The sequence below is a fragment of the Amblyomma americanum genome, chromosome 5 (genome assembly GCF_052857255.1).
Source record: "Amblyomma americanum isolate KBUSLIRL-KWMA chromosome 5, ASM5285725v1, whole genome shotgun sequence".
Taxonomy (NCBI): Eukaryota; Metazoa; Arthropoda; class Arachnida; order Ixodida; family Ixodidae; genus Amblyomma; species Amblyomma americanum.
The window spans coordinates 209176558-209184937 of NC_135501.1; the positions used below are offsets into that span (position 1 = coordinate 209176558).

General features: G+C 47.4%; 1 protein-coding gene across 2 annotated transcripts in view; it reads right to left on the bottom strand.

Moving 5' to 3' along the window:
- Positions 1-4808, bottom strand: part of LOC144133552 (PI-PLC X domain-containing protein 1-like) — a 26583-nt gene extending 21775 nt beyond the window's left edge. For both annotated transcript variants that reach the window (XM_077666726.1, XM_077666723.1), the window contains exon 1: positions 4703-4808. The gene's annotated coding sequence lies outside the window, so the exon portion shown is untranslated. The remainder of the gene's footprint in view (positions 1-4702) is intronic.
- Between the last annotated feature and the right edge of the window lie 3572 nt (positions 4809-8380).

Here is an 8380-nt window from a genome sequence, read left to right on the forward strand (position 1 = left end):
GACTCTATATGTCTTAGTCCGCAAAACTTCCGTCCTGGCCTCAAACAACAAAGAGCTTCCTCTACAATTATCATAGATATTTTCTTTGGCAATTTCCTGCTTAAAAATTCTCTATGTTCCCAGTGCCGATTTCGTCAGCATCTCTGTTTTCCACAAAGCTCTCTCTGTTTCTTTAACCCTTTTCTTAACCGATAATTGCTGATCCCCTACTGCTGTCCAGATATTTGCTTGTCAATTTTCTATTTCGCTTGCTCCATTTCGTGTCAACATTCCTTGTGTACAGGTATCTAAAACTTAGAAGAACTGAGGATTGGGCGAGTTGGCGGTGATCCATCGTATTAAAAACCAGCGCTAAAAAACACAGACAGCGGATGAGACGAGACACACGGAAATCGCTGAACTTACAACTGAATTTTATTCGGTAGTAAGAAGTCAATTTATACAATACACACACTTGTAAGGTTGTCTCGTCAAACACAGGTGTTCTGTAATCACCCCCATGCGAAAAGACAAAAAAAATTAAACAAATTTCCAAGGCACGTGCCCTATCGTCAACACCGCTACCCACAATGAAGCAAGCTCATTTCCCTGCTTGACAAGTTAATCGACGTTTTGCTCACGCATCCATCGCCCTTTTTGAGAATGTGGAATGCCTCAGCGATCTCTCTAGTGCGCTGGTCATCATGTACAAACAGCACTGTCGTACCAACAAAAAACAGAGTACAATTACACGCAATGCAGTCTTGTGCTGCATTTATATTTTCTTTCCTGCTGACGTAATTGGCATGCTTCTTTCCTAGCCCACCGATTTTCCCCATTTTTCTCAATCGCTCCTCAAATGATACCTCACTGCTAGCTTCTCTGCTCTCGAACGACGCCCATCCCATATCACCCTGTACCCCCTGATTTGGAGTATTGACATGTGCTACCAAAGTTACCCTCCCTACGTCGCGTTGTTTGATTTCTAGCCTTGCTTGAACATCTGGTCTCATGCACAGGACCGCATTGCCGAAAACTACATTGTAACGCCACCTACGTACGGGCGGCATCTGAGATCGAGGCAGCCAATGAGAGCCCTCTTTTATCTGCAGGCATGTCGCTTGACTCGTTTTAATGTTTCGTGCTTTAGGTGGCGTTACGACGCAGTTTTCCGTTGCTGCGGCTCCCGCTGCGGGGAGTATACCACTTTTGTCCTCGATAGTACGTGGGAGTCAATTTGCAACCGCATCTAATATTATTGGCATCACGACATCAACGTTACTCTTACATCTGCTAACCGCACATTCGGAATAATCAACACAGACTAACGAAATGCCTTCACGTTTAAGAAAAAAAAAACTCGCGTACGCCGCTTCAATCATACCCAAAATTGAATATGCATGTGCTATCTGCGGCCCAGGATGGAGCTACATCATACGTAACATTGGATCCCCGCAAGGCCGTGCTACGCGTTTTAATTTTAAAGCGAAAGCTTTACTGGCCTAGCGGCGCCGATTTTGCCGTGGGCTGCAGTTTGACCCTGAACGTCCTTGCTGCGCCGTTGCAATAGCAACGCATCACGCGACTTCGCCGCGTCGGGGCTCCACAGCCGGGGAGCGGCTGCCGCGTGATCTAGCCGAGCAGACGCGGCTTGGTGCCTGTAACGTTGAGTGCGTTCCGCACTCTGGATAGGCAGCGCGCCTAACCTGCCACCCTGATAGGTTGCAGTTAAATTAATGGTTGATAGCGAGAGGTTGCTCACCCAGAGAACGCTGCGGCCTATTGCTACAGGGCCGCGTGTCTGCCACAACGCTGTCAGCGCTAAAGCATGAAGCCCTCATCTCTCTCTCACTACCACCACTTGCCTCAAAGCGCGATTGAGGCGTCCACTGACACAGGAATCCAGTTATGCGCCCTCCTTAACTCAAAATCGTCGGCATCTAGAACGTTTTCAACGCCCACGCCAATGAACACAATGAACGCAGACATCTTTCGCTTTGTATATCTTATATTAGCTGAGCTAATCCACATTTTTTTTAGACTGTTCCCCGTACTCTTTTGTTACATCTCTTACATCTCGTGCCGAATCGAATACCCTATCAAATCGACGGAAACACAGTCGCCTATCGCTCTTTCATAAACTTTACCATCATGATCATTTGCATGACGACTTCTCTTAATCACGCTCTGTCATTTTCCCCCACCGTGATCACCCTCACAAAGCGAAACGCCCAGCGTGTCACTCAGGTCACTGCGCCAATCATTCATATACCAATAACCACAATCGACTGGAATCTGACATTGCTATCGAAGTTCAATTCAACAAATTTCAAGAAATGCCACGTACTTACATGAAAATGTCACGTATATGTATCGGTGCACTGTTAAAATGTAATTTTTTTGAAACAGAGATGGGGGGGGGGGGGGATTTTGTATTCCTTTTTTATTTTTTGTGCGACTTTTGTGTTGTGAATTCCAGTCCTTTGGATTTACATGATTTCTTCTAGTTTTGCGATATTTTGATTTTGTTCGAACTTTGATCTTGCTTGCGATTTTGCCATCTAGGTGTTTTGTCGTGTTTCCTTTTTTGTTTTTTGTTGCATTCTCACATATTGTTATTACAGTTTGTTCTCGTATGCCACCTGCTATCCAGAGGGCCTTTAGTATTTGAATAAATAAATAAATAAATAAATAAGTATGTAATTGAAGAGAGAAAACATCACCAAAACCCTTGAGTCTGCTCAGAGGACTGTCGATGAATTAAAATTCAAGAGTGAATCTCCAAGCAAAAAGCTCGCGAGAGACAATGAGCCACTACGAGCTGTTTCAGCCTAGAAAATTGGAAAATTTAAAATTGGTTTTTGGGGAAAGGAAATGGCGCAGTGTCTGCCTCGCATCTCGGTGGACACCTGAACCGTGCCGTAGGAGGGAGCCTAGAAAACAAAAATCAGTACCTTGAGCTCCGCCGTGCTCACTCTAGGCAGTATTCAAGGAATGCCTATCCCGAGATACGAGGGAAACTTTTTCTAACGGCCGTCAGCCAAGCCAAGGAGCGCCAGTCGCTGAATGGGAAATCGTTGCGAAGAAGTCAAATGAAACACCTGCCACTCAAACTGTTTTAGCGCGATACCGTTAAGGAGCTCGTGTCGCAGAAAAGCCGGTGTCGTCGGTTCGGGTGATAGAGCGTCGTGCGGTTAGGCGGTGGTGACGAACGCGGCGCAGCTGTGAGGTCTCTTTGGTTACGATAGTATCGGCACATGCGCGCAACTGCTTATCCGCGTGACGTCACATTCAGCTTCGACGGTGGTGGTGGTGGCGCGCGGCCGCGGCGACGGCAGCGACGAAGCGCGCAGCACACCCACTGCTCCTCTCCGGTTGCCATGGTAACGGCGCATGCGCACAACTTTCCTCTCCCATGTACCGTGAAATGCTCGACTGGTAGTCTTGTGTAGCTCCCGCTACAAAATCCTTCCTCCTCCTCCTCCTCCTCCTCGCAATGTACGCCACTGCCCAACAGATGGCGTGCGACTGCAGCGCTTCCACCGCCCGATTTAAAGGGTTCAGCCGTATCCATCCATCCGCTCATGTCGTTCGGGCGCAGTGGGGCCGTGCGGGCACGCAGGAATCACGCGGTGAGCGGCGAACCCAGCGCACCCTCCTTCCCTTTCCTCAAAAACCATTTATTAATATTATTATTACTATTACGGCACCTTTCTTCTCTTAGTCCCCCCTTTATACTTTCCCTTACGGCGCGGTTCAGGTGTCCGCGGATATGTGAGACAGATACTGCGCCATTTCCTTTCGCCTAAAACCAATTATTATTATTGTTAACATTAACATTATTATTATTATTATTATTATTAATATTATTATTAATATTATTATTATTATTATTATTATTATTATTATTATTATTATTATTATTATTATTATTATTAATATTATTATTCATATGACGACTGCGTTTCAGCCACCTCTGTAACTTTCACGCCACGGGAAGCAATTAAATGTCAGCGGGTGCCTTTTTCTTATTTTTTTCCCATGCACGATTTAATCTCAGTACAAAGTGAGTAAACGATAGCTTTATATCTACATTAATAGGGCAGCAGTAAATGGTACTTTAAACGCACAAGTAACTTGAGCATCGAGGCCAAAGCGGTCGGCACACGTAATCTGTTCGTTCGTGGCATGCAGGAAGAACCCTTGAACCAAGAAATATAGCTCGCAACATGCGCGCCTTGACTTGTAAAGCATGCTGCAAGCGAAAATGACCGAGGCAAGCTGTCGCCGTTGATGCCGCCCTCATTGCCGCTCCTCCGTGAAGCCAAACCTGCCGACAGTGAAGCCCGAGGTTGGAACGCTCATTGGCACCGGAAGGAAAGGTCGTTAGTGTTTCTATTCGCACTACACGCGTATGAAACACAATTTTCCTCCTTTTCGTGCTGTCAACAGACCGCTATTAGTGTCATGTCCAGCTCCCTACAGCATGTAGGTTTCAGAATGATTAATAAATTCTGTTAAAGTTGGTCAAGAGACGAACCCGAAAGATTGCGCTCTTGTTTCAACAGCTTCCCGCTACGTTCTAGCATCGCATTGTGCGGGCGGCGAGAATACAAGCGTTTCCGAGTGACTGAGTGGGGGAGGGGGGGGGGGGGAGCAGCATCTTGTATGAAGGACGAATAAACCTGAATTCTCAACCGCGCAAGGACTGTCGAAGACGTACCTTCGGTCAACGTCGAGAACTTGACATGCACTCTTTCGCACGGCTGCGGTGATCTAGTCAAAGCTCCCTCTTCGTAAACATAGAAAGAATCGTTATCGTATCGCCGTATTACCCCAATCAGTGACGCAAATGCAACGCTTCGATTATTATCTCAGGCTGCGGTGTGAAGAAACTGATTAGACCAACTCGGGGTTATGTGGGCAAAATGCCACAACCACCGCAGGCTGATAACAAACCGCGCGATATTGAAGACTTGAAGCTATTGCAGCAGGGTAAGCGAAATGAAAACGCGGGGCTCACTTTCGCGGAATTCTTATCGTAACGCTCCAACGCCTTCAGAGTCTGCAGATAGGTTTAATTCTTGGACAGCTCAGGCCTCTTTTGAAAGCTGAAAGCGGACGATGACGTCGAGGTTCGCCTTACAGTTGACGCCGGCGTGTGACTGCCTAACGCAATCTTGAATGGCCCCATCTTCGATGTCTCCCTCAGCGCCCCAATGTTGCTGGCAATGACTGCGTACGGTTAAGACCAAAACGCTGGCAGATTTTTTCTCTGTACACAGAGAGAATTACACCAATCGAGTTGTTCAAGCGCTCCGCGAGGTTGTTACTCCGCGAGTGGTAGTTTCAGCACGCTGAACTAAGCTCATCAGTGTTCACGTTCTCCTGTTTACGAAACACCAGGAGAACATCGCACGATAAGGCGCGTCGTGTCCTCCAAACTGCGAAGGCTGCCTTCCTTGCAGCTAGCGGCACCTGTGTCCATGCTCCGATAGCAGCCTAGAAAAGCCAGCGCGCTTTCTACAGGAAACGCAGCGGAGTACAAGAAAAGCATTTTTTTTAGAGCGGGCAGCACACAGACACCGGAACCTGTAATCGCCATCACTCGCCGTACGCGTTGACACGCGTCTTACCGTGGAAGCGAGGACGCCCGCGGACCTTTAGGGATCTCGTGCGCAACGTCGCGGAGCGAAACCCGTGGGACCTGCGGCAGCCGAGTCACATGGTCTGGGAGCATCCAGAGCTCGCCCTTGAAGAGGTGCAGTGCCTCGGCCGACTTCCTCGAACGGAGCGAGTTGGACGTGACGCGTCATTACCTCCTGGACACCGCCTTCAAGGCAGAACTCGACGCGCCGGGAGGGCCAGAAGGTGCCGCAGCCAGTGGCTTTTGTTTTTTTTCTTTTTCGCCTTCTTATTATCACAATGGGCCGAAGAGTGCGGCGACTCAAATATCAGCTCGCGACTGTGGAGTTACACCTCTACCTGGGATGAGTCAGAGCCGACGGCGTTGAAACATGTGAGGCAATGCAGGAAAAAGAGGTGACCATTAACGCTCGCGCCACGTCGCCTGTGCCGTACGTATCGTGGGAACGCACGTCTTTTGAGTGATCATCGGCTATGCACGAAGAGCAAAGTGCGTGAGCGAGAGCGGATGAAAAACAAGACTGGAGCCGAAGATGGAAGAACCTTCACTTAACGCTTACCTCGGCACTTCATATAGCCTTCGCCGTTAACGTAAGCGTGTGGCTGTAAGACAACAGGGTTTTTAATGTACACCAGGCGTTTGTCCGCCAACGTTCCTGGCAGGCTGCTCTGATTGACAGAGGTTAATAGATACAGCGTCATCATATTCACTGCTGATAACGGAGTCTAGCTCCGAGATAAATTAAACATGGAATTAGCTAATACAGCAGGTCGGTTTTTGGCTGACAAGTTAAAATTGACACTGAGAAAACTTAATACGCAGTGTTTCGCTTGCCAAAAAAGTCCATAAACATTGCGATAATTAAACCGACTATTAAACTAAAGCACTCTTGCAAAATAGCTCTTTTACATATCTAGGTGTTTGATTTGGTATCAAACTAAGGCTGTCTGCAGAAAGCTAGCGACATGTTGCTATATTCTTGTACATCATCATCATCAGCCTGATTACACCCACTGCAGGACAAAGGCCTCTCGCATGTATCTCCAATTAACCCAACCCTTTGCCAGCTGCATCCATTCTTTGCCTGCAAACTTCTTAATCTCATACGCCCACCTAACCTTCTGCCGCCCCCTGCTGCGCTTACTTTCTCTTGGAATCCACTCTGTTACTCTTAAGGACCAGCGGCTATCTTGCCTTCGCAGTACATGCCCTGCCCAAGCCCACTTCTTCCTCTCGATTTCGACTAGGATGTCTTTAACCTGCGTTTGCTCTCTCCCTACTCTGCCCGCTTCTGGTCTCTTAACGTTACGCCTATCATTTTTCTTTCCATGGCTCGCTGCGAGGTCCTTAACTTAAGCTGAACCCTTTTCGTTAGCCTCCACGTTTCTGCTCCGTAGGTGAGTAACGGTAAGAGACAGCTGTTGTACTCTTTTCTCTTGAGGGATATTAGTAAACTGCCATTCATGATCTGAGAGAACCTGCTATAGGCGCTCCACTCCATTCTTATCCTTATAGTTATTTCGCTCTCGCGATACGGCTCTGCGGTGATTACATGACCTAAGTAGACGTGTTTCCTTACCACTTCCACCATCTCGCTACCAGTTGTATACTGGTGTTTCCTTGCTAGACTGTTTAACTTTACTTTGGTTTTCTGCATGTTTATTTTTAGATCCACCGTTCTGCTCTGTATGTATAACTCATTGACATTGATTTGCAGTTCATCTGCTTAGTGACTCATCAAGGCTATGTCATCAGCGAATCGCAGAGTGTTTAGGTATTCTGCATTAACTCTTATCCCCAACTGTTCCCAATTCATGCCTCGGAATACCTCCTGTAAACAGGCGGTGAATAGCATTGGCGAGATCGTGTCTCCTTGCCTGACGCCCTTCATTATTGGAATTTTATCGCTTACTTTATGGAGGACTATGGTAGCTGTGCAGTTGCTATATATATCTTCCAGTATTTTGACATAAGGCTCTTCTACACCCTGATTCCGCAATTCCTGTATGGCTGCTGACGTTTCCACTAAGTCGAATGTTTTCTCGTAATCAATGAAGGCTATATATAGACGTTGATTGTATTCTGCTCATTTTTCTATCACCTGACTGATAGTGTGAATATGATCTATTGTGGAATATCGTTTACGAAAGCCTGCCTGATCATTTGGTTGTTTAAAGTCTAAGGTTGCCCTTACTCAATTAGCGATAAACTTAGCAATACCTTGCGGGCAAAGGAGAATAAGCTGATCGGTCTGTAATTTTTCATGTCCTTGGAGTCTTTATAAATAGGTACAACCCTTGCAACCTTCAGCTCGTCCGGTGGGCTAGGCTAGGCTGCAGCGGCACCGGCGTCATGTTAAATCGATGCTTGTTCTTCATGCAGTTCATCGCTTGTTTTGCTGACCACGGCCCTTGCGGAATCGTCTCGTCTGGCTTGTCTTCTTCGCTTCTGGATGGGCACGTGGATACCACCGTGTGCTTACCCTTGGACTTGCCAGCTGATACCCTGTGTGATGGCTTCGTGTTTCCCGCTTTCTTCCATTATCTGCAAGCCAGTCATCTCGCCAACTTCTCGTTAGATCAGCCAATCTCGCTGCACTGCTGGTCTATGACGTCACCTGCCAAGGATATAAAGGCCATGTGCGCGGATCGGCTCTTCAGTGGGCTAGGCTGCAGCGGCACCGGCGTCATGTTAAATCGATGCTTGTTCTTCATGCAGTTCATCGCTTCTTTTGCTGACCACGGCCCTTGCGGA